The following is a 7,447-nucleotide window of genomic DNA, read 5'->3' as shown; positions in this document are numbered from 1 at the left end:
AGTTGGTACAGTATTGTATAGTATTTATTCAGGAATAGATATGTAATATATACATATTTTGGAGGAAATAATTTTGACATTCTAGGAGCTTGCTTTAAATAGGTTAAAATAGAAAAATGATATTTTTAATTGACAATTTTAAAGTATAAAAATTCATTTTAGTAAGTCTACTAAATAACATGTTTTATCTTGGTGGAACATAATTAATAAATGGGGAAACATAAAAATATGTTTCTCATAAGGTTGGTCGTATGCTAACTTACGAATAAAGCACATACATCACATAATATAAGAGAAATACACTAAATACTGTACAAATGTACAGCGTTTCAGAGCCTCAGAAGATGCTGTCACTGCAGTATGAAGAAAATCAGTCAAAACTTCAGAACGGAGGGGACATTTCAGCTGAGTCAAGAAGCGAAGATTACAGAAGAAGGGTTCTGAAAATGAATAGAAGAAAAGGAGAAAAAGATGAATGATATGTAAGTCATGGTCATTTAAATGTACAGATATTAGTTCCATATATATGGAGTGGAGGCTAACACAGAACTGTACAGAAAAGGGAAATATAGTTAAAACAGGACACTTTGGAGAGCCTTGGATGCTATGTTCTGGGTCATGTTTAATTACCATAAAAAGATGTCTACTCAAATTTTCGAATGAGGTGCAGAAAATGATCATATATATCCTTTAATAAAACTATTCTGGCAACAAAAAGGATTTGAGTTGTAGAGAAAAATGGATATGTAATTGACTGAAATTAGGTGGCTCGGACAGTAAAGAATCTGCTTGCAATGCAAGAGACTTGGTTTCTATCCCCGGGTCAAGAAGATCCCCTGAAGAAAGGAATGGCTACCCACTGCAGTATTCTGGCCTGGAGAATTCAATGGACAGAGGAGCCTGGTGGGCTACAGTCCATGGGGTTGCAAAGAATCGGACATGACTGTTCAACTAACACACTTTTCTTTCCTTTTTAAAAAATATATATTAGGAAAGCAAGATTTGATGAGATTATCAGTAAGAATATGCTCTGCTTAGTGGCTTAGTGGTAACTAAGTAAGAATATAATATTGAAATATTGATTTGTGAATGGAGAGCAGAGAATGAATCTTATGACTGATGGGAAGTGAAAGATGACCAGGAGTTAACCAGTAAGTGTTTGGTTTTTACTTTAAGCAACCAAAATGTGATAATGACTCTAGCAAATTCATGAAACACTAAAGGAGTAGCTACGAGAAGAGTTTTTGACCTGCAGCGTGTAAGTTAAAGACAGAACATGTCTGTGAATCTCAAAGGAAAAATAAATTTAGAAGTACTCATTTTATATTCAGTCACGCACCTGAATTTCAATTTAATTCCACTTCCTCTCCAAATTCTTTATATTTCATACCTTTAACAAGCAATTTTTAGTACTTACCGTATACTAGATTCTGTATTATGCACAGGGCATTAAGAAACAAGTACAATACAGTTCTAATTCAAAATGATCTTACAGACTATTGCACAAAATAAGTTAGCCAGTTAACCAGTACTTATTCTACAAGCTTAAGGGAGAAGGATCAGAGAAGGTAGAGATGAACTGAGGAATTGCAAAGCCTATGAAGGGGGTACTTTGGTGGAGGAAGGGAATGATGGAGTTAGCAGTCTTTAAGAGTCTATTTAGCAGGTGGAAAAGCACCACTTAGAAGTAAAAGGGAATATCAATGTATCTGTGTTCTAAGAAGTGTGGCATAGTTATATGAAGGGTTATAAAGGCTATGGTTTTTCCAGTGGTCATGTATGGATGTGAGAGTTGGACGGTGAAGAAAGCTGAGCACCACAGAATTGATGCTTTTGAACTGTGGTGTTGGAGAAGACTCTTGAGAGTCCCTTGGACTGCAAGGAGATCCAATCAATCCATCCTAAAGGAGATCAATCCTGTGTGTTCATTGGAAAGACTGATGTTGAAGCTGAAACTCCAATACTTTGGCCACCTCATGCAAAGAGTTGACTCATTGGAAAAGACGCTGATGCTGGGTAGGATTGGGGGCAGGAGAAGAAGGGGACGACAGAGGATGAGATGGTTGGATGGCATCACTGACTCAATGGACAGGGGTTTGGGTAAACTCCGGGAGTTGGTGATGGACAGGGAGGCCTGGTATGCTGCTATTCATGGGGTCGCAAAGAGTTGGAGATGACTGAGCGACTGAACTGAACTGAACTGATTAAGTTACACAATTATATTCATTTTAATAATTTAGAAGAGACAAGCTGAAATTTCAAATCCCCTGAGAATTTTTTTTTTTTCTGTTTTGTTTGCTAAAATGAAAACACCAGGTAGGTTTGCTTAGAAGATCCCAAGACAAAACCTTGACCAAGGATTGTGAGTTGTGTCCTGTTGCATATTTAGGGTATACATAAGTTCTGTATTAATTGGTAAAAAAACAGAATCCAAAAAAAAAAAAAATCACAATACAAGAAGATGGGACAGAATCATGAATCCACTAAAAGAAAATTGAGATAACAATATAATCTTAAAAGAGGAAAGTATTTTTATATATGATAGATAACCTAGAAGTGATTTGGAAGAAAAGACTGATAAATTTATCTAATCACTATGACAAAGTTCACATGTTGTAAACAGTTTCATGGAGAGATATAATACAGCTCAGAAACTGACCTTAACATACTTGTGTAAATTGAGAGAGAAATATTTCTAAGTTATTTTATTATATGAGAAAACTAAAGCAGAGCTCAGATTTTGAATAAGGATTTATTCACATAAATTTAAAAGTATAGGAATCATATGTTCACTTATATCCAACTGAAACATTAAAAATCTGGATAAAATGTAAAATTGCCTCATAAAAAATCATTTTTGATTTGGCAAGATCATAAAAAATCAGAAGAATCCCTAAACAAAGTCAAAGCAGGAATTCTGATGTTCACCCTTGCCATTTCTTCGTAGAACAAACAATATATGGCAAGAGTGGAGAGATCAAAAGTCTGAAGATTTGCCCAAGATCCCAGACCCTGCATATGTTCATGTAACACTAGATTCTCAAGATAAGATCTCACTTTTACAAGTGAATTCCCTTATACAGAAGTTTACAGCAAGGAAAATTGCTAGTTTTGACTTAGTGCTCTATGGATGAAAGAACCCTTCCCTTAGAATTCTTAACACTATAAGCCTTGGTATGGGTTTACAGTTCAAACTAGAAAAACCTCTTTGAAGAAACTTTGCCCCAAGCTTCAAAGTTTCCTATAGATAAAATTTCAAGGTAAATAAGCACCTCCCTGTTACAAGAAAAGAAAGATTCAAGACTGAGAACCAGCAGAAGTAACAGAAATATTAACTCAATGATGTAAAGTAGTTTTATAGTTTGAAATGGAAAATAAATTAGATTTTACAATATGTTTAAGTATATGAAAGTGAAATCTGAAAATATGGGCAAAGAACAAGAAATTAAAAAGAATAATTGTGAAAATTTGCTAAAGAAATAAAGTGAATTTCTCCAAATAAAGAATTCAACAAATCAGATTTAAGTGAATGGATAGATTGAAGAGTAGACTCTGGTGGCTGAGATGGTAAAGAATCTGCCTGCAATGCCAAGAAACATGGATTTGATCCCTGGGTCAGGAAGATCCCCTGGAGAACGGAACGCAGCCCACTACAATATTATTGCCTGAAGAATTCCATGGACAGTGGGGTTGTAGGGAGTTGGACACGACTGAAAGAATAACACTTTCATACAAATAAATGTTGAGCCAAAAGAGAAATCAAAAGATGTTATGTGGAATTAAGTTCTGAATAAAAAATTTGCAATAGGAAATATGATAGAATGGTGAAGATGCATGGAGAACAGACTGAGACCTCTGAATCTAGTTGTTGGTTGTCTACTTTTGTTCCTCCTCTTATAAGTCTTTTTTCCCTCTTTAAAACTTGTGGAGTTTTTTGCAACCAGGCTGTACAACTCAGCCCTACGTTTATGTTCTTTTAATCAAATCTACTTACATCAAATTTTTCAATTGTTGTCCTTCAGTGGCTGAGATGTGTCCAACTCTTTGAGATCCCACAGACTGCAGCACATCAAGCTTCCCTGGACTTGGTGCTCGATTGGAGGCAGAGTGCTGATGAAGTGATTGTCAAGCTGCATATGAGGATTGGTCCCATGGGACTGGAGGAGGTCGACACTGCTTTCACAGACACAGGCTGTGTGGTGCGGCTCTTAAGTGGTCGGCAGTGGGGTGGTGTTTTCTATGCCAAGATAGTTCTTGCACCACAGTGCAGGCTTGCAAAGGTGGCCTTCTGAAGCTGTCACTGCACAAGAAGTTGCCTCTGTTCACATGGTCCTCTCTGCTGAAGAAACTTCTAGGGACCCAGGAGTTGATGCCAGGTCTGAGGTGCCAGGAGAATGGGCAGAAGCCATCTCCCATTGTCTTGGAGCCAGGCCCTGAGCCCCCTGGGCTAAGCAGGAGGCCCACAACCAGAAGCGGGCCCAGGACGGTGATGAGGTAGGCGCTGGACTGGTCATGGAGCCCAAGAAGAGCCCAGTGCCAAGAGGGCTGTGCATCTCTGTGGAGGGTGGGAGGTGGAAGGGGCCAGAGATGGCCCTGGACCTGGGGGTGATTCCCTCTTCGCCATTCCTGGCTGAGCTGGCCACCCAGGCTGAAAACAGCTCTGTGTTCCACCACTGAGTTGCCAGATTGGCCTTCTGGGCTCAGAGGAGAATCTAGCACTTTTGACAGGAAAGAAGGCAGCAGATGCCCAGGAGTGACCCAGTATCTCCAGCCATGGCCCGGAGCAAGAGACCCTAAGAAGGACAATCATACAAAGAAGGAGATGGCAGTGGTCACAGATGCTACAGCCTTGGTGGATGAGCCCAAGTCCATGGTGAACCCGGGATTTATTGAGAACGACTCCTATGAGAAGGGGCCGGACTCACTGGTGGTGCTCATGTACCTGAAGGAAATCTGCAGAGACACCTCTCTAGTGCTCTTCTGCAAGCAGGACTTGACGTTTATTAGTCCATAGATGAATTTGTAAAAAATAGATTTGCAAACCAGAATATATATATACATTATAAATTTGTTCCTTACTAGAATCAAGATGGCCACCAAATACATTTGCACACACAAAAAATACTAAATCCACATGATTTTACAGATAAAATTTAGCAAAAAATTCCAGGAATAAATCCTTATGTTTTAGGATAAGAAAAAAAGAAATATTTCATTAATCCCAAAGGCGATATAAACTTACCCAAAAGAGAGCTGAAGGAGAAATGCATTCTAGGTCCATAATCACTCATGAATACAAATATGTCTTTATCAAAATATGAGCAAAATGGATTCAATGATGAACAAGAATATTTAAAATATAGTCGAGAGATGAGTTCAAGGTAGAAGGAAAGCTTAATAGAAAATTTTTCAATATCATATCAATTCAGTTCACTTCAGATGATCAGTTGTGTCTAACTCTTAGTGCTCCTTTGCATTTCACTTCTCTTCTCTTCTTTCCCCAGCTATTTGTAAGGCCTCCTCAGACAGCTATCTTGCTTTTTTACATTTCTTTTCAATGGGGATGGTCTTGATCCCTGTCTCCTGTACAATGTCACGAACCTCTGTCCATAGTTCATCAGGCACTCTGTCTATCAGATCTAGTCCCTTAAATCTATTTCTCACTTCCACTGTATAATCATAAGGGATTTGATTTAGGTCATACCTGAATGGTCTAGTGGTTTTCCCTGCTTTCTTCAATTTAAGTCTGAATTTGGCAATAAGGGGTTCATGATCTGAGCTACAGTCAGCTCCCGGTCTTGTTTTTGCTGCCTGTATAGAGCTTCTGCATCTTTGGCTGCAAAGAATATAATCAATCCTGAATATTCATTGGAAGGACTGATGCTGAAGCTGAAGCTCCAATATTTTGGCCACCTGTTACGAAGAACCGACTCATTGGAAAAGACCCTGATGCTGGGAAAGATTGAAGGTGGGAGGAAAAGGGGACGACAGAGGATGAGATAGTTGGATGGCATCACCAACTCAATTGACATGAGTTTGAGTAAGCTCTGGGAGTTGGTATGGACAGGGAAGCCTGGCATGGTGCAGTCCATGGGATCACAAAGAGCCGGACATAACTGAGTGACTGAACAGTCCTGAATTCTCCACATATGTGTGAGTTTATTTTTGGCCTGCCAATTCTGTCCCATTGATTTATGTGTCTGTTTTTTAGTCAATTCCATGCTATCTTGATTACCATAGCTTTGTAGTACAGTTGAAATCAGGGAGCATGGTACCTCCAGTGTATTGTGTTCTTCTTCTAAAGATTTTCTGTTTGATTTTTTTTAGGACTTAAATCTTCCTGGTAAAACATTCTTTCTGTTAATTAATTCATTACTTTTATTCCTGAGCTCACTGAATTATCTTTCTGAGTTTTCTTGTAGCTTGAATTTCTTCATAATCACTATTTTGAATTCTCTATCAGATCATGATATTCCCTGCTTAACAACTGGTTTTTGGAGAACTGCCATTTTCTTTTTTCATACAGTGTTACTGTGGATCTTCATGGAGCTTGAAAAGTCGTTCCTTTGCTGGCCCCACTGAAGTAGTGAATGTCTTTTTTCTTTAGGTATTTTTTTTTTTTTAACTTCATTGCAATGATTCAATGGGTTGGAAATTAGTTCTATTGTTTTCCAGTAGGTGGCATGATAGCACAAAAATTTTGTTTTTTCTTGCATGTGTTCTCCCTAGTTATATTTGAGAGTAGGCACTTTTCACCCTCCACTGACTCTGTCAGAGAAGAAAATCTATGACCAACTAGACAACATATTAAAAAGCAGAGACATTAGTTTGCCAACAAAGGTCCATCTAATCAAAGCTATAGTTTTTCCAGTAGTCATGTACGGATGTGAGAGTTGGACTCTAAAGAAAGCTGAACGCCAAAGAATTGATGCTTTTGAATGGTGATGCTGGAGAAGACTCTTGAGAGTCCCTTGGACTGCAAGGAGATCAAACCATCAATAGTAAAAGAAATCAGTTCTGAATTAATTATCATTGGAAGGCCTGATGCTGAAGCTCCAATACTTTGGCCACCTGATGTGAAGAACTAACTTATTAGAAAAGACCCTGATGCTGGGAAAGATTGAAGGCAAGAGGAAAAGGGGACGGCAGAGAATGAGATGGTTGGATGGCATCAATGACTCAGTGGTCGTGAGTTTGAGTAAGCTCCGAGTGTTGATGATGGACAGGGAAGCCTGGCGTGCTGCAGTCCATGGAGTTGCAAAGAGTCAGACACGACTGAGCTGAACTTAACTCTGTCAGAGCTGTTGCCTGGTGCTGGCTCTGTCATCACTTTGGAGTCCTTGGTGCCCTGCTTTTGTTGGTGTCACTGACTTTGCTGCCTGTGGCTCCAGGAGAGTGGATGCTTCTGCCTCTTCTGCCATTTTCTGACTCACGCACAGGCTTAGTC

The 7,447-nt window shown here is 39.0% G+C and overlaps 1 pseudogene; it reads left to right on the top strand.

The window, feature by feature from the left end:
• Positions 1-317: 317 nt before the first annotated feature.
• Positions 318-5,014, top strand: LOC145515419 (ubiquitin carboxyl-terminal hydrolase 19 pseudogene; annotated as a pseudogene).
• Positions 5,015-7,447: the final 2,433 nt, after the last annotated feature.

Source organism: Giraffa tippelskirchi, chromosome 1, assembly GCF_054371585.1.
Source record: "Giraffa tippelskirchi isolate mGirTip1 chromosome 1, T2T-mGirTip1v1.2.pri, whole genome shotgun sequence".
NCBI lineage: Eukaryota > Metazoa > Chordata > Mammalia > Artiodactyla > Giraffidae > Giraffa > Giraffa tippelskirchi.
The sequence above is the reverse complement of the archived record's forward strand: the minus strand, read 5'-3'. Positions and strand labels throughout refer to the sequence as shown.